Consider the following 24126-nt stretch of genomic DNA (forward strand, 5'->3'; position numbering starts at 1 on the left):
AATTTATTTAGTAGATATGAGATTGTTCAGGTTATCTATTTCTTCTTGGGTGAGTTCGGGCAAAGTTATGTGCTCTTCAAGGAATTGATCCATTTCATTGAAATTGTTAAATTTATGTGCAGAGTTGTTTGTAGTATCCTCTTATTATCTTCCTAATGTCTGTGGGGTCTGTAGTGATATGTTCTTTTTCATTCCTGATATTTGTCATTTACGTTCACTCTGAGAGAGAGAGAGAGAGATCCTGGCTGGAGTCTTATTAATTTTTATTGATCTTTTCAAAGAACCAGCTTTCAGTTTCCTTGATTTTCTCTATTTTTTTCAGCTTTATTAATTTCTGCTCTTTATTATCTCCTTCCTTCTGCTTGCATTGGTTTTATCTTACCCTTCCTTTTCTAGCTCCTTAAAAAGGAAGCTCACATTATTTATCTGAGACCATTCTTCTGCTATGAAATTCCCTCTAAACCATGCTTTAGCTGCACCTCACAAATTTTGATATGTTGTATTAATATTTTCATTTTTGTTACATTTAAAATATGTTCTGATTTCCTTTGAGACTTCTTATTTAATTCGTGGGTTATTTAAAAGTATATTATTTAATTTTGAAGCATTTGAGGATTTTTCTTTTTTGTTATCTATTTCTAATATAATACTGCTATGGTCAGAGAACATGCTTTGTATGATTTCAAGTTTTAACAATGTTTCAAGGTTTGGTTTATGACCCAGAATAAAACCTATATTAGTGAATGTTCTATGGGCACTTGAGAAGAACCTGTATTCACTTCTAGGTGGATAAAGTGTTCTATAAATGCCAACTGGGTCAGTTTGATTAAAGGTATTTCTCAATTCACCTATTTCCTTTTTTATTTTCTGTGTATTTGTTTATCAGTTGCTGAGAGAGGAATGTTCAAGAGCTCAAGTATAGTCATGGTTTTGTATATTTTTCCTTTGAGTTCTATCAATGTTTGTGTCATGTTTTTTCAAGCTCTGTTATTAAGTGCACAGACATTTAAGATTGTTATATCTTCTTGCTAAATTTACACTTTAATCATCTTGTAATGTACTTCTTTATCCCTGGTAATTTAATTTATCTTGCTCTGGACTCTGATATTAATTTAGCTACTTGAGCTTTCTTTTGATTTGTATTTATATAGTATATCACTTTCCATATAAATTTCTATATACATTAACCTTCTCATATCATATTTGGAATAAGTTTATTAGGTTATCGTTAGGTCATGGATTTTAATCCATTTTGACAATTTATCTTTTTATTGGTGTGTTTAAGCCATTTATGTTTAATGTAATTATTGTATGTTTAGACTTCAGTCTACCATTTTATTTATTTTCTATTTGTCTCTTCTGTTTTTCCTCTGTTTCCCTTATCATACCTTTTTTTGGATTATTTCATTTTTTCATGTTCCATTTTAATTTATCTATTTTTTTTTACTATGTCTTTGTGTGTATCTTTTTCAGTGGATTACCTAGGGATTAAAATAGGTAGATTTCTAAATTGATTTCACAGTCTACATCAAAAATATTTACCACTTCAAGTGGAATGTAGAAACCTCACCACCATATTTGTCTCTTTACCCTCTTGCCTGTATGTTGTAGTTGTCATGTGTATTAGATCTAGATACATTGAAAATCTCACTAGACAATGTAATACTATTTTTCTTTCAAACATCACATATACTTTAAAGAACTTAAAAGAGAGAGATTGTCTGTTTACCTAGATACTTACCATTTCTCTTGTTCTTCCTTTATTTTTTCTGAAGAATATTTTTGCTGGATTGACAGTTTCTGGTTGACAGTTCTTTTTTTTTCACCACTTTAAAAATGTTGTCCCACTCCCTTCTGGCTTCCATGGTTTCTGATGAGAAATCTGCTGTCATTCAAATTTTTTCAAATGTTTTGATGAGGGTTATTTCTTTGATTTTAAGATTTTTTTTTTCTTTGTCTTTAGTTTTTGGTAGTTTTGCTATGATGTATGTTGGCATGGGTTTCTTTAAGTTTAATTTATTTGCGTTTACTTAGTTGCTTGTCTCTGCAGGTAGCTTTATGTCTTTTGCCAAATTTGGGGAGTTTTCAGCCGTGATTTCTTTGAGTACATCTTAGCCCTGCCTTCTCTCTCTCCCCTCCTTACAGCCGACAGTGCCATGAATGTTAGATCTTTTGTTATGGTCCCACAGGTTCCTGAGGCTCTGTTGTTTTTTTCTCCCTGTTGTTCAAATTGGGTGATTTCTACCGTTCTATCTTCTAGTTCATTATTCTTTCCTCTGTCCCCTCCATTCTGCTGTTGAATGTGAATCCGTCCACTGAGTTTTAAATTTCAGTTATTGTGTTTTCAGTCCTAAAATTTCCATTTGGTTCTTCTTTATGTATTTTCTTTCTTTGCTAAAACTTTCTAATTTTTTTTCATTTGTTTCAAGTGTGTTGACAATTGATTGTTAAAGTCTTTTTGTGGTGGCTACGTTAAAATCTTTGTAAAATGATGTAAAATCTCTGTCATCTCAATGTTGGCTTCTATTGATTGATGGTCTTTTTTCATTCACTTGAGATCTTCCTGTCTCTTGGGATGATGAGTGATTTTTCAACTGAAACTTGGACATTTTGGGTATTAGGTTATGAGACTATGGATCTTATTTAAAACAGTTTTGTCTGGCTTTTTATGATACTACTCTGGCAGGGAATGGGATGGGGAACCAGCTCGTTGCTGCCAAGTGGAAGTAGAATTTCAGCCCTACCTGAGCCCTCCCGGATCCTTACTGCTGGCCAGGGTAGGGGTTCTGGCTCCCTGGCTGACTTCCACTGAGCCCTCCCTGATGGGAGGGCAGTAGGGGTGCCTCAATACTGCCCCCACGTGGCCTCGAATGATGCTGTAGTGGGAGGGCAGGCTCATCCTGACTCCCTAATTGTCCTTCTCTAACACCATTCCCATGGTGCTTGGGGTGGGAGGGTGAGGTGACCCACTCCTTGGTAAGAGTAGCAGTCTCAGCTTTCTACTTGGCCTTTGCTGGCCTGGGTGGTGGAGCTACTGTTTATTCTGTGGTGTTTGTCTAGAAGTTTTCTGTTTTGCTTGGCTGCCATTTTTATGGTCCTTTGGCTAGAGAGAACAGGCTTTTTTGGGAGCTGTTGCATCTGTGCCCATGTTAGTTGCTGGGTTGCTGGCATTTTCATACAAGACAGCAGGCTAAAACCAAACCCAGGGGACTCGCCACCGTGGTGTTCCTTGGGTCCCAAGGTCCCTGGCTGTCCTCTTCTCTAGGTCATTCAGAGTCTTCCTGTGTTTGCTTAACATATAAAGTTCAGGCCGGGCACAGTGGCTCACGCCTGTAATCCTAGCACTCCGGGAGGCCGAGGCGGGAGGATCGCTTGAGCTCAGGAGTCTGAGGTGGCTGTGAACTAGGTTGACACCATGGCACTCTAGCCCAGGTGACAGAGCAAGACTATCTAAAAAAAAAAAAAAAAAAAAAAAGAGACTGATTCCAGATTCAATGATGGCTGTATCACAAATAACAGTTATTCAGCTCTTCTGATTTACAGTCACCATAGTAACATTTTACCCACATTACCTCGTTTACTCTTCCAACAAGGTATCATCACCATTTGAAAGAGGAGGAACCTGAGGGGTAGAGAGATACAGTACCGAGCTGGGATCCAAGCCAAGAGCCCCTGGTGTGGACCCAAGATGTCTCTACTGCACTCTCCCTCTCAGCTGCCCAGCAGGGCTGGCAGAAGCTACAAGAAGGAAATGACCAAAATCAGAACATCCCACTGATGGTCAGGGGTTTTCCTGTCCCAGAGAATGATCAGTTCTAGCACATTCCAGAATCTTCTCCCCAAGATGGAGATCCAGGCTGTGGTACATTCATGCATCCAACAAGTTTTTTTTTTTTTTTCATCCAACAAGTTTTGAGTGCTTGCTTTGAGCCGAGCCCTGTGCCAGGTGCCAGGGAGAAACAATGAGCAGCAGGTGAGACACGGTCTTTGGCCTCACACATGAACAGCCGCACGGATGTCAGAGGGCCTGAGATCACCCTCCCCTGCCCTGGGCTCCCCTGCCCTGGGCTCCCCTGTCAAGGGTGGAAGGGGCAGAGCCAGTGACTGTCACTCACCGGGTGCTCAGCCCCATGCCCAGCCCTTTGGTCCTAGAGACTCTGTAAGTAGCAACAGACACCAGAGGCGGGCAACTGAGGGGGAGAGAAAGCTGGGGGCATGGCCCCAGGCTCCCAGGGACGTCAGCTGTGGCTGCAGTTGCCCTCCTCAACTGAGCCGGCCCGCGTGTGCGTTTGCGGGGTGTACTCATGCTGTCTGCAAACTCAGCGGCCCACCAAGCCAGACGGTCGGGCTTCCTGTGGGTCCTGAGGCCACCCCCCGCACCCCTCCCCCGCCCGCCTCAGTGTCCCCAGCTACCAATAAACAAGTGCATGCATTCCTCCCTTTTCCTCTCCTTCCCCCATCCTCCCCGGCTGGGGAGGTGTGGCAGCACTCCTCCTAATGCCCAAGGGACCCATCTTCCGTTCATTTCCAGCTGTCAGCATCTTAGCCCACCCTATACCCCGGGGGCCTAGGGCCTGGCTGCCTGCCCCACACAGATCACCAACCTCCCTGTGCTGGCTTTGCTGAGCAGTCCCGCTGGAGGCTGGTTGCCGTGGTTACACGGGTCTGCCAGATTTGCCATCCCGCTCCTGGGCCATTCACTGTGACACACTGCTGTGCAGGTTCTCCCCACCTCGGTGTCCAAGGCGCATCACCAGGCCAGAGAGCGCCTACTGTGTGGCAGAGCCCGGGATGCCCCCAGGCTGGGCCCACGTCTCAATCTTCAAGTCTGCTGACCGAACCCCTTTACACACAAGGAAACAAGGCCCAGAGAGGCTGGCCGACTTGTCAGTGGTGGACCCAACTTTGGGATGAGGTGTCTGGCGGCAGGGACGACCCTTGCTCTGACCGCCCCCCCCTCCACCATCAGCGCCGTTCTCTGCACCCCGGATGTGGTCCTCTCCCATTTCCTGCCTGGAAAGCAGGACCCAGCCAGCAGAGAGGGTCTGAGAAGAGGGCCAAGGGCTCTGGGGTCCTGAATGCAGCCTGTTTCCCCTCCCATGTGATGTAGGGATGGACGCCCTGCTCCCACCCTGGCCCCCGTGGAATGAGAGAAGGTTCTAGAAAGGTCTCTGCACACTGTCAAGTGCCACACAGTCACTGAGAGGATGGCAACAGTGGCTCGCTTCAAAGATTCAGGGTAGAGCTGAGAATCACCGTCTCCGTCTACCACGAAGGGCCCCAAACTTCCCCCGACTTCCTCCGTGGTAGGCCTCGCAGGGGTCCCCGTGCAAGTTCCATGAGGACGAGGCCCGCGTCTGCCGTGTCCTCTGAGATCCCAGAGCCTGGTGCAACCTGGGGGCAGAGCAGGGCCTTGTTACACTAGTTGTTGTTACAGTAGCTGTTGTTACAGTAGCAGGTACACAGCAGGTGCTTGATAAAGGCTTGCTGCAAGATTAAATGAACCGTCTGGGAGCTTCGTGTACTGCCAGAAGACACGGAAGTGGTCAAGAAACAACAGGACGGGGCACGTCACAGGGACACACCCGAAAGAGCGCCCGGTGACCACGGCTGGAACAAGTTGAGCAAAAAGTAAATAAATAACGTAGTATTGGTTAATGACTCAAAGTATAAGATAAAAATACACAAGTCTAGACTGAAAAAAATACGCGATTGGAGAGATGGCGGAGAAGAGACAAGCCTTCCTTCCAGAAGATTAGAAGAATCCCAAATATTGTGATATATGCAGTTACCGTCCCCTCCAGGAGGTGGAGCTTAAACCTTCACTGGTGAGAGTGGCCTGTGCCTAGTGCTTCCCTTCACTTCCCGGTGCAGAACCCTGGCGGCACGACCCCAGGCTGTGAGGTCCCCTTATGTGACATTCACGGCCAGAGGGCACCTCGCCTGGTGGTCTTCCTTCCAAAACCCATAACCCCAGACTCATCAGGGAGAAATCTCAGACAGCCGCAGGCTGGGGGACATTCTGCAGAATGCCTCCCCAGCACTCGTCAAAACCGGTGGTCAGGAACAGCAAGAACAGACGGATAAACTGTCAGAGATGGGGGGGGGGGGGCGGCTCGACTGGCACCCAGGGCTGAGTGGTGCTCGGCCGGATCCTGAACGGAAAGAGGCCTTAGCAGACAAGCCGGGGAAACGCAAACGCAGTCCTAGTGCAGTTAATAGCAATGTGCCAGCATCAGTTTCTTCTTTTTCATTGTTAAATGTATACTGTTTAATCTATACTTAAACGCACACTGTTTAAGGTGCTCAACATGATGGTTTGATATACGTCGTAAAACGCCACAGTCAAGCAAATTAACATGTCCATCATCTCACGTAGTTACCATTTTCCTGTGCAGTAAGAGCACCTAAAATGTGCCGTCCCAGCAGATTTGCAGAGCGTGATCAATATTACTGACTATACTCCTCATGCCGCACAGCGGACCCCTAGGCTTAGCCATCCTACGTGACTGTGACTTTGCAACCATGGAGTATTTTTCCCAGGGTCTGGCTTATTTCACTTAGCATAACGTCCCCTGTGTCCATCCACTGTGTCACAAAAGGCTGGATTTCCTTATTTTTTAAGGCCAAATAATATTCCATGGTATGTACAGGCCAGTTTCTTTGGCTGATCATCTGTCAGTGGACACTTGGCAGATTCCAGATCCTGGCTGTTGTGGACCTGCCACCGTGGACGTGAGCGTGCAGGTATCTCTGCAAGGTGCCGATTTCGTTTCCTGCGGATACACACCCAGAAGAGAGATTGCTGGATCACATGGTAGTTCTACTTTTAATTTTATAGGGGACCTCCATGCTGTTTTCCATACTGGCTGTACCAATTTGCACACCCGCCATCAGTGTACGAGGGTCCCCTTTTCTCCACACCTTTGCCGACACTGGCCATCTCTTGCGTCTCGGCAATAGCTGTCCTCAGCGGTGTAGACTGCGGCATTTGTATTTCCCTCAAGGTCAGTGAGGGAAACTGATGCTGAGCACCTTTGCGTACACCTGTTGGCCGTTTTCACGTCTTCTTTGGAAAAATGTCTATTCACCTCCTTTGCCTGTTTTTTCATCAGGTTATTTGTGGGTTTTTTGCTACTGAGTTGTGTGAGTTCCTTGTATATTTTGGATATTAGCCCCTTGTCAGACACAGGTGGTTTGCAAATACTTTCTCGCAGTCCACTGGGTGCCTCTTCATTTTGTTGATTGTCTCCTCTGCTGTGCAGAAGCTTTTTAACTTGGTTTAGTTCCAATTGCTGATTTTTTATTTCATTGCCTGAGTTTTTAGTGTGATAGCTAAAAAATCATTGCCAAGGCCAATGTGAAGGAACTTTTGACCAAGTGTGGTGGCTCAGACCTATAATCCCAGCACTCTGGGGAGGCCAAGGCAGGAGGATCACTTGAAGCCAAGAGTTTGAGACCAGCCTGGACAACATAGCAGACCCTGTCTCTACAAAATAAAAATAAAAAAATTAGCCAGGCATGGTGGTGTGGGCCTGTAGTCCCAGCTACTCAGAAGGCTGAGGCAGGAAGATCGCTTGAGCTCAGGAATCCAAGGCTACAGTGAACTATGACTGAGCCACTGCACTCCAGCCTGGGTGAGACCCTGCCTCGGAAAAAAAAAAAAAAAAAAAAAAAAAATATATATATATATATATATATATATATATATAGAAGCTTTTCCCCTGTTTTCTTCTAAGAGTTTTATGGTTTTAGGTCTTATCTTTAGGTCTTGAATCCATTTTGAGTTGATTTTTATATATCGTGTAAGATGAGGGTCCAAGTTCATTCTTTTACATGTGGCTGTCCAGTTTTCCAAATACCATTTACATAACAGGCTATACTTTCCCCATTGTGTCCTCCTGGTGGCCTTGTTGACAATGAGTTGACTGTATCTGCCTGGGTTTATTTCTGGGCTCACTATTCTGTTCCATTATTCTATGTGTCTCTTCTTATGCAAGTATCATACTGTTTTGACTACTATAGCTTTATAATATAATTTGAAAACAGGTTATATATCATGACCAAGTGGGATTTATCCCTGGGATGCAAGTTTGGTTCAACATATGCAGATCAATCAATGTGATACACCATATTAACAAAATGAAAGATAAAAGCTACATGATCAGCAGGGTGTGGTGGCTCACGCCTATAATCCCAGTACTTTGGGAAGCCAAGGCAGGAGGATCACTTGAGCCCAGGAGTTTGAGGTTACAGTGAGCTAGGACTTTACCACTGCACTTCAGCCTGGGGGGGGCAACAGAGCAAGACCTGGTCTCTAAAAAACAAGCAAACAAAAAGACCAACTACATGATCATCTCAATAGATGCAAAAAAAAAAAAAAAAGAAAGAAAGAAAGAAAAGAAAACAAGCATTTGAAAAAGTTGTTCAATATCCTTTCTTGATAAAAACTTTCAACAATTTAGGTATAGAAAGAAACTCCCTAAATAGAATAAAGGCCATTTATAAGAGTGCCACAGCTAACTATCAACTAAACTAAGAGCTTTTCCGCTAAAATCAGGACCAAGACAAGATGCTGACTCTTGTCCCTTCTATCCTCCATGGTACTGGAAGTATTATACTAGCCAGGGCAATCAGATATGAGAAAAAATAAAAGGCATCCAAATCAGAAAGGAAGAAGCAAAATAATCTGTTTGCATATGACATGATTTTGTGTGTATACACTCAAGACTCCACAAATAATATGTTAGAACTAATAAATGAATTCAGCAAATTTGCAGGATACAACATACAAAAATCAGTTGCATTTCTTTACATCAATAATGGATACCCAGGCTGGGCACGGTGGCTCCCGCCTGTCATCCTAGCACTCAGGGAGACCGAAGCTGGGGGATGGCTTGAGCTCAGGAGTTCAGACCAACCTGAGCAAGAGCGAGACCCCGTCTCCACAGAATTAGAAAAAATTAGACAGGCGTGGTGGTGCGCACCTGTAGTCCCAGCTACTCCGGAGGCTGAGGCAGGAGGATCGCTTGAGCCCAGGAGTTGGAGGTTGCTGTGAGCTAAGCTGACGCCACAGCACTCTAGCTTGGGCAACAGAATGAGACTCTATCTCGGAAATAAATAAATAAATAAACAAACAGACAAACAAAAAATGGACATCTGAAAGAGAAATCAAGAAAATAATCGCAGTTACCATAGCATCAAAACCAATAAAATACTTAGGAATAGAATTTAACCGGGATGGATAGAGTTTGGATGTTTGTCCTCTCCAACCCTCATGTTGAAATTTGATCCCCAGTGTTGGCGGTGGGGCCTGGGGGGCGGTGTTTCTGTCATGGTCACAGATCCCTCATGAATGGCTCTGTGCCCTCCCCGTGGGAATGGTGAGTTCTTGCTCTGTCAGTTCACACAAGAGCTGGCTGTTTAAGGAGCGAGACACCTGCCCCTCTCTCTCATTCCTGTTCTCACCCTGTGACAGGCCTGCCCCCCTTGCCTTCTGCCTTGACTGGAAGCCCCCGACACCCCTCGCCAGAAGCAGATGCTGGCACCATGCTTCTTACACAACTGTGAGCCAAACACACCTCTTTTCTTTATAAATTACCCAGCCTCAGCTATTTCCTTTACAGCAATACAAATAGACTAAGACAGAGATGAAAGACCTGTATACTGAAAACTATAAAACATTGATGAAATTGAAGACACAAACAGAAAGATACCCTACGTTCATGGGTTAGAAGAATTAATATTGTTAAAATGCCCATACTAACAAGAGTGACCTACAGATTCGACACAATCCCTATCAAAATTCCAAGGACATTTTTCACAGAAGTGGAAAAAATAATTCTAAAATTCATAAGGAACCACAAAAGACTGAACAGCCAGAGCAACCTTAGGAAAAAAGAACAAAGTTGGAGGCACCACACTTCCTGATTCCAGCACTGGTTTCCTAGTTAGGACCAGAGTGTCTTGGTGATATAAGATGTTACAATGGGGGAAACTGGGTAGGGGCTCTGCAGGGAGAGCTTTGTAACTTTTCCGTAAATATAAAACCATTTCAAAATAAAATATATTTTTTTAAATGAATGGGGGCATGACCTTGTCTGGCCAGGAAAGCATCTTCTGGGGCCTTGGCTCATTGCAGCAAGGTGGCACCCTAAGGGGAGGCAGGTGTCCATCCTCCGTTCTTCGTCCGCTACAGCAGGTATCACTGCCCTGGGCAGCCGTGGGCACAGGTGGGGCCCTGGAGGCCAGGCACCGGGGAAGACCAGCAGGGCTGCAACTCCTTCTGGAACGTTGCCCCAGACTGCAAGCTCTGGAGTCACCATGATTACATAGTATCCACTATACCACCAGTTTCTTAACCTGGCCCTGCACCTCCGTGGCCTCTGTGGACGCGCTGGTGTCGTGACACAACTTTGTGCATAAGGCCACAAGGCAGGGGAGCCTGGTGGTCATGCCCATGGGCGTTGGTGCCAGCCTGTGTGACACCGACCAACGCGTATCTCCTCTTAGCTCTGGTTTCCTCGTGTGGAAGGCGGGACGGTAACAGCACCCACCACGTAGGATGTGATTATCCAGGGTGGTCCAGGGCCGAAGCGTGGAGGTGCTGCCTGGGTGGTGGGCTGTGCTCCCGCCTGCGTCTCTGCATTCCCTGCGCATCGTTCCTGCTCCTTCTGGGCTCCATGTCCTTTCATTGGAGCGTGGATCTCATCGGTCCTCTGTGCCCCTGGGTCTGTGTGTGCCAAGGGCTCTCACAGTGGTCCGGGCAAGCCGTCGTCCTGCCCTCCTCGTGACCACTCCAGGCGGACAGTTACTGCTCTCGGTCTGTTTCTGCTGCGGACAGCCCCGTTGTTGTCCCACGGCCACTCCTTGGTGGGTCACTTGTTCTTTTCCACCGGTTGTTCTCCCTGCAGAGGGTGATATAGCACCTCTTCTGTTTCTTCACCGACTTTTCCAACTTTTGTTTTAGTTTCACTTTGGTTGATTTCCTCAGACCTTTCAGGGAACTAATTCTTCAGCTTTGTCTAAGTTGCTATTTAACCCTTCCCTCAAGGCTTCTTTTTTTTTAAATTATTTTGTAGAGACAAGGGTGTAGCTACGTTGCTTAGGCTGGTCTGGAACTCCTGGCCTCAAGTGATCCTCCCACCTTGGCCTCCCAAAATGTTGGGATTATAGGTGTGACCCCTCAGGCCTGGCCTCCCCTAAGTTTTAAATTTTTATGTAGCATACACACAACATGTTACTATTATTATTATTTTTTAGTACATCAAGAAAGAAAACTCTTTTGTTTTGGAGACAGGGTCTCACTTCACCTGGACATGAGGGCAGTAGCATGATCATAGCTCACTGCCACCTCCTGGGCTCAAGCGATCCTCCTGCCTCAGCCTCCCAAGTAGCTGGGACTACAGGCATGCACCACCACACCCGGCTAATTTTTCAATTTTTTTGTAGAGACAGGGTCTCGATACATTGCTCTGGCTGGTCTTGAACTCCTGACCTGAAGCAATCCTCCTGACTTGGCCTCCCAAAGTGCTAGGATTACAGGCGTGAGCCACTGTACCTGGCCAATGTAGCCTGTATTTTTTTATCTCTAGAAGTTGTAGGATTTTTTTTTTTTCAAAACTTTCAAAAATTTTGTTAGTCTTTTTGAAAAAAATTATTTTTTTTTTATGTTTCCAATCATTTTAAACACACTTATTTTATAGTCTTGGGGTTCCTTCTCTGTGCTTGGGGATATGGGGAGGGAACACAGATAGAGCCATGGTGTCACAGGACATCAGTGCAGGACCCTTTCCTGTGGGTGGCAAAGCCAAGGCGGGCTGGCACCACCATGTCTGAAACCACCAGAGCTCCGGGAATGCCAAAGGCAGCTAGAATGTGAGCAAGGACCCAGGAGAGCCCCAGAACCAGAGCACTTCCCAGGCCAGCCCTGTCTCCACTGTATTGCAACGCTTGCTTCCTAAAACAAAACCCAATTTTCATTACATAGTAGCACTTGTTTGCCACAGAGAAATGGAAAATACCAGTGATCAATCAGAAAAATAAATTAAAATTGCCCACAGTACCATGGCCCACATGTAGCTGCCGTGACCACCGACCCAGCTCCCTGGCTCCCTCCCACGCCTGATTTTTCGCCAGAGCACTGAACACCATCAGGCACACTGTATATTTTAGTCATTTGTGATCGTCTGTCCCCAGGAGTGCGTCAGCTCCATGACAGCTGAGGCTCTGTCTTATTCCCTGTCAGATCTGCGGTGTTGGGAGGAGAGAGCGTACACACTCCACCAACACCTCTGGAGGGAACAAATGAATGAATGCGCCAGCCGAGAGTGAATACTTCCACCGCCTTTGTCCTCAGAGCAGTCCTGCCAGGTGTGAGGTAGGCATTCAATATCCCCATCTTACAGATGTGTAGACCGAGACCCAGTGGGGGCTGGGGGACCTGTCTTCCTGCCCCGCCTCCTTTTGACCGTCTGGAATGCAACTGCCGCACAACCCACTCTCCGCGCACCTGAGCTCCCAGGTCACACCCAAGACCTTTCCACTTTATGCTTTTAAAGACTTTACTATTGCTTTTGTGCAAATAATCTTCTATTTTGGGGACAGGAAGAACAGAAAAGTGACACGGCTCATCTCCAGGCGCCCTCCCTTCCACGGGGCTCCCTACTCTTTTCAAAGAGAACTGATTAACGAACTCAGATTTGGGCATTTGCTCCCTCGAGTGACACCTCATCTTCCCCTACCAAAGTGCAGGCTCCTGAAATGTATTTTGCAGATGAAATGTGAACCCACATTTGAGTTCAAATCACAGCTCAGACTAGTCATTTAATCTCACTGTGTCTCCATTTTCACCTGTAAGGTAGGCATAATATTCCTACCTCATAGAATTATTCCGGGATTCAGTGACATGATGTACATAAAGCTCTTAACACAGTACCTGGCACACAGCAGGCAGTCAATAAATTATTATATGATTAGAAACCTCCACTCCCCACCCCCAGTTCTCTGTAGCCTGGCTTTTGCTTGGTGGATACAGAAACTCCCTTTTTTTTTTTTTTTAAGTTGTGCTGAGAGCTGATCAATTTCCTGGGGAAAGACTCGTGGTAACTAAACTTTCAGGAAACTGATGTATAAATTTTTAATGCCATAATGTAAATGCTCTGTGTCTTGAGGGGCATGGAGGGTGAAGGAGGAGGCGGCAGCTGAGGCCCTGGGTCCTGTACTGGTCAGGGCATGGCTGGGGTGTGCCCCTGGGGGGTGAGCAGGGTGGCTGCTTAGCCCGTGGAGCTCCGGTACTTCACAGGATTGCTGTGAGGCTGCACCGAAGTTTGCAGATGCAAGCTGGAGGGCAGGACAGGGGTGCAGAAGAGAACGTTTATTCATTCAACAACTATTTATTGAGCACTCACTAAGTGCTAGACACCGTCAAGGCCCTAGGGATATTGCAGTGGGCACAGAGCAGAGTCCCTCATGGGCTGCCACGCTGGACAGTCAACAGATAAGCCCAGGAAGGAAGACACCAAGGTAAAGAGGTGACTAAGGACCGGCGAGGGGAAGGCAGAGGCTTGCTGCTGGCCACGAGCCCAGCTTCACACACTCCCCTGTCCCTTTCCAGAGCTGGAGGATCAGGTCCTATTTTTATCCTTCTCTGGCAGAGGAGGAAACCCTGGTTGGGGAGATTAAGCAGCTTCGCTTGGGGCACTCAGCAGTGTGGAGGCAACCTCAGTGGTGGTGACCTCCACGAAGCTAGAGTGGAAGAGGGGAGAGGGTGGTGGGCTCCTAAGTGGGGGGCAGTCAGGGCCCCCCGGATTCCCTCCCATGGCAGCCCAGCTGGCTCCCGGCTGTTTGCTAGTGTGGCTCCAGTGAGTGGCCCCTGCACCAACCCTCAGGGGTAGTCAGCACAGGGACTGAGGTGCTCAGTTGAGAGTTTCTGTCCCTTTCCCCTTACAGGTTTTGCTTCCCAGAGACTTCCCCAGCTGCAGGAAAGGTCGTTCCCCTGAGCCATCTGGGCCACGCATGAGTAGGCAGGCAGGGGACAGGAGAGGAAGTGACTTGGGTGCTCCCGCCAAAGTCAGGCACCCAGGGAGGGCCCAGGTTCCTGTCGTACTCCTGGGGGTCTTCTCAGGTCAGTGGGAGGTCCAAGCTGGGCAGCAGGGTTGTGGGCAGCCTGGCTGGTCAGAGTGGCCTGCCGCCTGCACTTCATCCAAGCTCTTCTTGGTCAAGGCCAGGTGGAGAGGCTTTTGGTTTTGGCCTTAGGAGGAGTGTGGGAGGGTCTTTTCAAATGGCACAGTGGCCCATCCTGGGATGTCTAAGGAGGTGAGACCTGGACGGCAAGAATGGGCTATGTACTCTGAGGAGCTAAAACGGAAGTCTGTAGACCAGGTACTGCCCCAGGCTTCGGGGTGGACAGAGGCATACAGGGCGATGGTCTAAGGAACCTGCCTATAGGTCCTTACCTTCCACACTCCCCTCTCCTGGCCCTCCGCGCCGGACAACTGCCCTTCGTCCACTGCACACTAGAAAGGCGAGGCTTTCCCAGCCTGAACCTCACCCTGGAGCCTTGCCTTGAGGCGTGAGAAGCTCCTGGCTCCCAGCAGACAGTGGAGAAGGGGCTGGAAAGGTTTTGCCTCTCCTGCAAACTGTGTTTCCAAGGACTGGGGGCTTTGGGGTCTCCACTCTCCCGTATATTGGCTCTGTGACCTAGGGCAAGTCCTTTTGCCTCCACAGGCGTTTCCTTACCTGTAAGCCTGGGACAGACCACCTGCTCCAGGGTGCACGTGGGGAAGAATTGGCTCAGCGGCGCTGGCACCCACTTTGTTGGCATTGTAAAGACCTGCGCACTTCAGGCTATGGAGCTCCTGCTCACCCTGAAATAAACCCGGCGACCCCAGGGGCTTGGAATGGGTCCAGCCTGCAGGAGGAAACTCGACCTTGCAGTTGGCAGGTTCAATGGGCACAGAGGAAAAACTTGTGTTGACGTTTATAGTGGGGTCTAACATACACAGCGTGCACCCGCCCTAAGTTACAGCTGGATAAAAACTCACTTGTGTGTAAACCTAAGCAATCGTCCCCCTCAAAAAAGAGACAAAACGTGTTCTCGAGCCCAGCCTTTCAAAACACAGAGACAGGGCCAGAGGTCTTTGTTTTCACCTTCGTGGCCCTGTCCCGGAATCTCAGGCTAGGAACCTGTTACCTCGTTTCTGTCCCTCACTGGGCAGAAGGGGAAACTGAGGCTTCGGGGCGAGAAGGTCTCCCGACACAGCTGGGAACACCTCTTGCTCCTCCCCAGCTCTGGGGACTTGGAGCCCATTCCAACTGCAGCAAAGTTGGGCGCTCCCTCCCCAGCGCGCCAGGATTGACTAGGGGAATGGGGCGTGGGGGGCGCGGCCGAGCCAGGCCCCTCCCCGGGCGGGGCCGCCCTGCGCGCGCGCCGACGCCCCGCCCCCCGGCCTCCCGCGCGCGCCCCCGCCTGCTTAATTAGGCGCGGGGTTTGTTTACAAACACGGGCTCCCGGCAGGTGCGCGCCGCCCCGCCTGTGCGCGGCCAGGGTTCGAGGGCGGACCCTGCGGGCCCCGGGGTGCCCAGGCGGAGGCCAGAAGTGCTGGCTGCGCGCCTCCCTTTTCCGCACCTCCCAGGGGCACCAGGAAATTCCCCGCCAGGCGCGCGTCGCCGGCGCAAGGAGGGGAGGGCCGCGCGGGCCCGGGCGCGGGGCTGGCCTCCCGGGGTCCCCGTGTCGCCTCGGGGTTGAGATGGGCGGGCGCTGAACCCCGCCCCCGCGCGCCCCCCGGGCCGGGCCCGCTCGCGGCCGGGTCGGCGGGGCGGGCGGGGGCGCGCGGGGCGGGGCGCGGCGCCGGCGGGGCCGGGACATGTAGTCCGCGCGCCGCGGCCTCCCCTGGGCGGCCCCGGCGCGGGCCCGACCGCGGACTACGACTCCCGCCAGGCGCCGCGGCGCAGCGCATGAGCCCTACTCGGCTCCGGCGCGTCTATTATGCTGCCGGGGCCGGCGAGCCAAAGAGGAGCCGGCCGCGCGGGCCGGGAGGGGACGGCCGCCGGAGCCGCCGAGGCCAAGTACGCCTTTCTCTTGCTTCCTTGCGCGCGCGGGGCGGCGGGCGGCGCGGCGGCGGCGGGCCGGGCCGGGCCGGGCCGGGGAGCGCGGCCCGGAGCGCCCCGCACAGGCCGCCGGCGCGTCCGGGGGAGCCTGGCGCCCCGGGCCGCCGCCGCCGCCGCCTTTGTGCGCGGCCACGATGCAACAAAGCGCGGTGGCCGCCCGGGGTCGCGGCGGCGGCACGGGCTCCGCGCCCCTCCGCCCTCGGCCGGGTCCCTCCCGACCGCCTCCGTCCCGGGCTCGGGGGCGTCGCCGCGGCCGGGGCGCGCAGCCCGGAGTTGGCACGGCCCGCGCGCCCCGTTCCAGCCCGGCCCCCGCGCGCCCTCCCTCGCGGGAGGGATTTTTTTCCCCCTTTCCTCTGCCCGCCATCTTTTCAAGGGGGGACCAGGGAGGACGCGGACGGGGAAGGTGCGCGGTGTCCCCGGGCCGCGGCCGTGCGCTCAGGCGCCACTTTCCCCGCGCCCACCCGGCCCTCCTCGCCCCGGGCCCCGGCCTGGGGACGGTCGCGGCGCGCTGGGCGGGGGGCAAGGCCGGGCCGGGCCGGGCCTTAGCTGAGCGCGGCCGCCCGAGGAGCGGCGGCGTGGCTTGGGGGGCGGCCTCTCCCAGAGTTAGGGGCCCGGAGCCGACTTTGAGCCCCGTTGAGTCGCCGGATTATTGCAGTCAGGCCAGGGGAGACCCAGTTCCCGTTTTGAAATCAGCCTGAAAAGCGCTTAATCCAAGCGAGGTCGAGTTGGAGCGGGGCGTAGGGGTGCTTCCCTCCTTCCCACTTGGGGTGGGCGCCGGCGTGACTTCATGGTACCAGCCCCTTCTGGGGGACACGCACACCCCGAACCTACACACGGCCCTGTGAGCTCCCCATGAATAAAGCTAGGGCTTGGGGGAGTCCTCCTCTCCACCGGTTGCTCTTACGGGGCAGGGCCGGATGGAGGCCTGGGGCGCCTACTTTCCCCCGGGCGGAGACCCCCGGGCGGGCCTGGCAGTCCACTGTGCGAGTTCCCTCGGTCGGACCCCCGTCCTCGAGTGCGTGCGGTCCGCAGTTGCGGTTGAAAGCGTTCTGCCCCGAAGTGCGCATTTCTGGCGTTTCTCCCCCTTATGCGAAACTTGGTTATTGTCTGCAAAGTTCCTGGGGACGGGAGGTACTGTGCCTCCGTGGGCAGAGGAGCCGGGCCGGACGCAAGAGGAAATTCGAGTGACAGAGTCCCGACTCTTCAGTGTCCTCCCCGCTCCGCCAGTGAGGACGAAGACGAAAGTGGTTTTCTGTCCCCTGCTGTTTGTAAACTTTCTCCCTTAATGTTTCCTTTAAGATGTAGATTCTTGACCTGGGTCTCTCGAGTGGTCCTGGGGAGATTCTGAAAACTATGCAAAGTTGTTCGTGGTGTTTTTCTGGGGAAAGTAGTTTCTTACTGGCTTGCAGTGGGGTCTAGGAAAGGTCCGTTGGAGGGACTGGCCGCAGGAATTAGGGACCCCCCCCCCCCAAGGTCCTTCTCTGGCAGCCCTGAATGCAGCCTCTCACTTGCAAATAAAGGTTTGTGTTTGTCCTTGTTGTGTTGAGGCCTGATGTGTGCTGGTGGTTAGGGATCGGAGAGAGGGAAGGCACTCTGTCTTGAGGCCGCGGTGAGGGGCATTTCTGACCTTCCTGGTAACCCCAGGGGCACCAGGCCTCTGGGGAGACTGTCCGAGGAGCTCATTGTGGCCACTCCAGTTCTGGCCCCGCCACTGGGACTTGCAGGGAGGAGGGATTTTAAAACTTTCTCCTGGCAGACAGCACTGTTTTGGTTTTCGCTTTGTTTTTAGAAAGTAATTACCATCCTTCCACAACAGCTCACGCCTCGGAAGTGAGCTTTGAATAAAGCGGGGGACCTGCAAATGCCACTGCCTCCCTTAGACTCAGACAGCAGTCCTCCGCAGAAAGTGAAAGTGGGGGTGTTAAAAGTGAAACCCGGGCCAGCTGCCTGCACCCTCTTCCTCCAGGCTGCCCAGGTGCCAGCCACAGGAGCCCCGAGCCCAGGCCGGCAGCAACTGCCTTGTCCACTTCCTGGTTCGTGGTGGCAGAGTGTTCCCTGGGAATGGGGGCCTGGGTCTCCTAAGTGCAGTCAGTGGTCCCCGACTGTGACGCTGTGCTGGGTCTGCCTACCCTTTTGTCTAACCACCAGTGGCCCCGTTCTCGTTGGGAAGAGCCACGTTCCCTGTGGACCCACAGGGTGCTGGGGCCGCTCCCACCAACACGGCTGCGGGGAGGGAGGTCACTTGGCTGTGGAAGCAGTTAAAGTGACTGGTTAGCAGCCGGTCCCCTCACCTCCTCGACTGGTCAGGGTGTCACTGACCTGCGGGGATTTAGGTCCCACACACAGGCGTCACAGTGGAAGCAGTTACCCTCAAAGGGTAGCTTGGGTGGATTGCGGCAGAACGCAGTGTTCTTTTCCGTGGGAAAGTTTCGGAACTTGGTCAGCTTGGTGCTTTCCCACCCCGCTAGGCTGTGCCCGCTCCTGTGAGCAGAAGTCTAGAGGTGGCAAAGCACCTGGTGTGTTTGGGTCAGGTTTTGCTGAGACCAGCCGTGCCCCTCCCCCAGCCCAGTGTGCTTGTTGGTCACCGGCCCTGTGACCTTGCTCCAGCACCTGTGCTCCAATGTCTGAGATGCTGGGGGGCTCTTTTAAAGGGGCACATTTTGGGTCATTCGTAGGGTGATGGTTTAAATTTCATGTCTTCTGGCCACTCTTGGTGGAGACGTGGACCCTGCGTGTGGCCGGAGCCTCTCTGCTCTGTCGTGTCCATGCTGCTGGCTGTTCCTCTGCCAGCTTTTGACTCTTCTGTAAGAGGACCAGTTCTCAGTCTGCCCCCTCTTCAGCGCCCTTGTAACCTCGAGTTGGAAAAATGCAGTTTGGAGAACGCCCCCTCCTCCCCCCTTGCCACGGCCCCCCAAAGTGCCGCAAGGTGGGTCAGAACTTAACCGCAGCTGCTGCCGTCACGGTGGTGGCTGCCCGGCTGGAACCTTGTGAGGTGTGGTGGGAGGAAGAAAGGTGGCCTGTGGCAGCCTGGAGGATGCCTTCCCTGTGCCATGCGGCCACCAGCCCTAGCTGCCCGCCGTCTGTGCGCACCGCCCGGTGGAACCCTGGGAGTGCTGACAGGGCCCTCGCCGGGGCCGGCCCGGGGAGGAGGCAGGTTCCAGAGAGGTGGCTCTGCAGGCTGTGGACTCAGACCAGCCGCACACCCTCTGTGTGCTCTGTGTCCTCAGCTCTGCCTCCAGTCTGTCCGGCTGGGCCTAGTGGGGGAGGTCCTGCAACTCTGGGGCATCTGTGGTTGGGGGTGGGGAGAGAACATGAGCAAAATCACACAAGTGACCACGCCATGATGGGACCCCACCCGCGTGGAGGGTGGATTGGAAGATGTCTTCAGGGCTGGCGAGCAGGTGCGTGGTGGATGGATGCGTCGGGTCTGCCATGCAGGACCCTGGTCTTGCTGGGGCCCGGCCCGGCCATGCTGGACCAACAGCTTGGCCCAGCCCACCCTGGGCTGTACCTCTGGGAGGCGAGGCCCACAGCTGCAGGGGCCTGGTGTTTGGTGCTGAGGGTTTGGTTCTCGCCAGGCCGGCCAAGAGGAGAGGGGCTCCCGTGTGGTTGAGCAGACCAGGTGCTGAATGGGCCCCGCTGCAGCTTGGTCTAGAAAGTGCCGGACTCAGTGGAGCGTCAGGCGTGCCAAGCCTTGGTGCTCATGGAGCCCTTGCCGGTGTGGCCGTGCAGCCGGCCGGCCCTAGGCCTCCCCTTGGGTGTGCAGCTACCACCCACAGTGGACGGTGCCGCCCTCCCTCTCCAGGGCAAAGTGTCTTCCTCCCTGACTGCCCCTCCGCAGTGTCCCCTGCCTGAGTCAGGGCACTCCTACCACCTACCACCCCCTGGAGGCAGGGCCTTATCAGAGCAGGGTGGCCTGGGCATCAGGGGTGCCCCGCAGTGTGCACGTGGTCAGAGGTCGTCCTGTCCTGGTGCACGTGGGTGAGACCCCAGCAGCCCCGTGGGCAGTGTGCGCACTCCTCAGAGGAGCTGCTAGAGTACAGTGTCTTTCTGTGATCTCTCCTCGCTCATCTTGGGGGGGTCGAGAGATAGGTGGGGCCAGGCCGGGGTGCTGGCTGCGGTGGGGTGTCTCAGGTCTGCGGGGGAACGACATCCCTGCAAGAGAGGGAACCTTCCGAGAGTCTGGCTTCCCCTAGGGGGCTGTGGGTCATGCAGAACCTGGGATCAGAATGTGGGAAGAGCAAGGGGGTTGGGGGGTCCTGCGGCCACCGGTGGGTGCGGAGCTGAGGGGACGTTGGAGAAGAGGTGGTGGCAGCAGCTGCTGCCTTAGGACAGCCCCATGGGTCAATGGAGAGGCCCCGCAGGGTGGGACTGGGCCTGCCCGGTGGGGCCCTGGGGTGGAGCCGGGCAGCTGCTGGAGAGCAGGTGTGGCCGGACCGGGCCCTCTCAGGGCACTGGCCAGACGCGCCCGCAGAGCAGCGCCCAACGGGCGGCGCCCCAGCTGCCCAGCCGCCCTCCCCAGGGCTCCTCTCGGGCCGCTGGAGGCCCCCAAGCCCCAGTTCCTCCCCTGGCTCCACCGAAGGAAGCAGTTGGCTCCGTCTGTCACTGAAAGCAGCCCTGCCCTCATGGATCCAGTTTCCCGAGTCTTGGAGGGTAGCCCCAGAGTGGTCGCTGGTCACCATGTGGGCCAAGGAGGCCCCCTCGGGCCGCCTGGGGACAGGTGCTGGGTCGGCCCCAGCTTAGACTGGTCTCCGGGGGCGGCAGGCGGGTCCCTTCTCAGAACACGCAGCTCCCTGTGCCACGGCTGACTGCCGCTGCGCCTTCGGCACTGTTCTGAGAGTTCCTCGGGGTGACGGGGTGAGTCCGGTGTGGGAGGACAGCCAGGTTCCCTGGCTCTGGCTTTGCCCGGGCGACCCTTCATCTTTGGGCTTCCCCTTCACCGCCTGAAACGGAGCTGATACGACGCTCATGGATGCCGTGCCAGGACTGAGTGTGACAGGGCTGCAGGGACCCCCAGGGTACAGGGACCCCCCAGGCTACAGGGTACAGCCCCTCCACCTGCCCTAGGTGACAGCCTTTGGAAGGCCGTTCTTATTGCAGGTGCCGACAGTGGCCCTGTGCAGGGCAGGTGGGGAGGCCAAGGCCAGCCGGGGCCCACCCCCACCCCCGCCTCGACTGAGATCCAGGGACTCCACGCCTGACTCTTCCTGTGGTTGCCCTGTGCGGCCTGCATTAAGGGTGCTAAGAGTCCTGTGATGCCCCCCACTGTGTTGGTGCCCCCATGGGCCTGCTGCTTCTCCCTGGGTGTGCCTCGGGACCCCTCGGATCCTCAAATGCCCCCTGCCCTCCAGCCCTCCACGAGTCCCTGCAGCGCTGTGTGGCCGTGTCCTGCCTCCCCCACCCTGTAGCCAGAGTGGTCTTTCCTCGCAGTCCTCCCTACCCTGTCTTTTTCCTGAATGCCGGTGCTCCTTCCTCCCTGGACCCCCGAGCCTGCAAATGCCCCCACGGTCACCCACTGCCCCATGGCTGGTCTGCCTCGAGGCTCGGCGTGGGGGCGGCCCTGCACCGTCCTTGGGTGAGTCCCCTCCGTGGGGCGCCCACGAACACCTGTCTTCCTTCTTGGGCAAGGAAGGAGTCGCTGAGCTGGTGGCTTGTGCTCCGTGGGTGGCAGAAGGGGCCTCTGAGGCCACTGTGGATTTTGCAGGGTGTTTCCCGTAGTGGCGACTGGGCAGGCCACACGCCTGCCCATTTGTCCACGGCCCTGAAGAGGCTCTTGGCTGGGCAGGATCCAAGGGGCCGGCCTCCTGCTTTTATTCAGGTCCTGTGGCCTCCCATGGAGCGGAAGTCAGAGTCCAGGGGTCTGGGGAGCGGGCAGGGGAGTTGCCCATAGCTTCGAGGCCGCACGGCTCATGGGAGGGTGGCAGGATTCAGGCCACCTCACCTCCATCCATTCGTGTGGGAGGCGGCCAGGCATGCCCAGGGCCCCTGCGCAGCCAGCCCTGGCAGGGCAGAGCCCACCTGTCGCCTGGCCTGCTGGCTGCAGACTCAGAAACCTTCCCTGCGGCATTCCAGGTCTTTCCTGAGGCCCCGCCGGAACCCACTGAACTCTGGGTTTTCACTGGGTGTTCGAGGACTTTCGTGGTTTGAGAGTTTCTGCTCTGGAGTTTTGGATCCTCCTATGTCAAAGGCAGGCTGCCTCTCCACTCCGCCTTTCCCCCTGGTTTGCACGGTGGCTCCCTGCCCGCGCCAGGCCCAGCCGGCCGCACCTGTGCGCCCCCCAGGGCTCTGGGCAGCTGAGCAGGGGACGGGGGAGGTGGGCCCCAGGGGCTGTCTCCGAGCCTCCGCTTTCCCCTGGTTGAAACAGGGCTCCGTCTCTGCCCTGCTGTGCTCAGCACACAGTGGGCGCCTGCCAAGTGGCAGTGGCACATCCAGCTTCCCGGCCTGTCGCCAAGGGGACCGCCCCTCCCAGGGTAGTCTCTCCGAGACTCATGCTGCTGCCCAGCAGGGGCGTTGTCTGCGCAGAGCGCTTTCCAGGCTGTGCGGGACTGCGTGGTGAGCCCGTCGGTGCTGGGGTGGGGTGCTGAGGGGAGAAGGCCGCTGCGGCCGCACTGTCCAGCCTGGGGCCCTGGCGTGGACACAGTGGAGCCGACGGAGCAGGTGTTTATCCCCAGGAGACCAGACTCCCCTCCACTGCCCGCCCTGTGGTGGGGGGGGCCCGCCGCTCCCCTTGTGCGTGGTTCCACCCGAGTCCATCCCCCCAGCCCTTATCCTGGCTTCTCCCCCGGGTCCTCTCGTCCCGTCCCTGGCAGGTGAAGGTGGGGGGTGGGCAGCACAGGACGCCAAGCAAGGCCAAGGCCCGCGGTGCGGGGTGAGGGGGGCGCGTGCCTCTCCTCCTGTAGGCAGAAGGGGGGTGCGGCACGGCCGGTGCTCCGCGTCCCCCACGCCCCGCTCGCTGCCACCCTCCACGATCACGACGTGAACTCCAGACGTATCTCATTCGTAGAAGTTTCAGTACAAATGTAAAAGACAAGGACTTCTTCAAAATTATCACTCTCACGGTGTTAACACTAGTTCTGAAATTGCTGGGTCAGTGTTGAAGCCTGCGCCTTCCGTCACTTTCCGGCGGCCGTTGTGAGTGAACTGGCTAAGCATGGGCTCCAGCTCCCACCTTGGCTTCAGACCAGGGCGCCGCCCCCAGCCCCTGTGTGGCCCCGGCCCCCTCCCTCCCAGCAGCATGGGGGGCTAACCAGGCGGCGGTGGCCACCCTCCTTGTCACAGGGCCCCATCCGTCACTCCACCCCTCCAACGCCCACAAGCTCTGGAGATGAAGGCTTTTCATAATTTTTTGCAGCAAAACCTTGGCTCTTTGCAGCTGATAAAAGGCTGTCCTTGGTGTGAACCTCTGTGTTTCTCTGCAGGATCTCGGCTTGATCTGGGATGTCCTCTCAGACCCTGGGGGTGGGGGTGGTGCAGGAGAGGCACCCTGTCCCCGGGAACGCCACGCTCCCTGGTTCCGCTCTCTGAAATCCACAGAGTTCACAGTTGCCACGCACGGCCTTGAGGAGACGCAGGCCATGCGGAGGGGTCCGGCTGTGGCCTGGGGACAAGGGGCGTGAGCGAGGGCTGGTCCCTGTCTGCACACGTAATGCTGTCTCTCCTTCCGGAAGCTGGGAGAAGTGGAAGGCATGCTGGTTTGGAGCAGACACATACTGACCGTCTCCGCGTGCCAGATTCACTCCCAAATGTGATTCGCCCACGTGGTGCCCCGGGGCACTCAGGGTCCATATCCCTTTGGTGCAGCCCCCAGGGGACTTAGGGATGAGGGGCACCTCCTTTTCCCCAGCCTCTAAAATGTCCTTGTAAGTGTGAAATCATGGCACAGGGGACCCGGGACACCCATCAGCACCAACTGTCTCCTAATTTTACAGAAGGGGGTCTGGCCTGAGCCCTGGCATGGCAGGACCTCCGGGCGCTCCGCTGCCTGGCCCCCCGGCTGATGTGCTGTTCCCGCGACCT

General features: G+C 54.1%; 1 protein-coding gene across 2 annotated transcripts in view; it reads left to right on the forward strand.

The window, feature by feature from the left end:
* Positions 1–16007: 16007 nt before the first annotated feature.
* BRD3 (bromodomain containing 3) overlaps positions 16008–24126 on the forward strand; it is a 30929-nt gene continuing 22810 nt past the window's right edge. For both annotated transcript variants that reach the window (XM_069474797.1, XM_069474798.1), the window contains exon 1: positions 16008–16068. The gene's annotated coding sequence lies outside the window, so the exon portion shown is untranslated. The remainder of the gene's footprint in view (positions 16069–24126) is intronic.

This window comes from Eulemur rufifrons, chromosome 7 (genome assembly GCF_041146395.1).
Source record: "Eulemur rufifrons isolate Redbay chromosome 7, OSU_ERuf_1, whole genome shotgun sequence".
Classification (NCBI taxonomy): domain Eukaryota; kingdom Metazoa; phylum Chordata; class Mammalia; order Primates; family Lemuridae; genus Eulemur; species Eulemur rufifrons.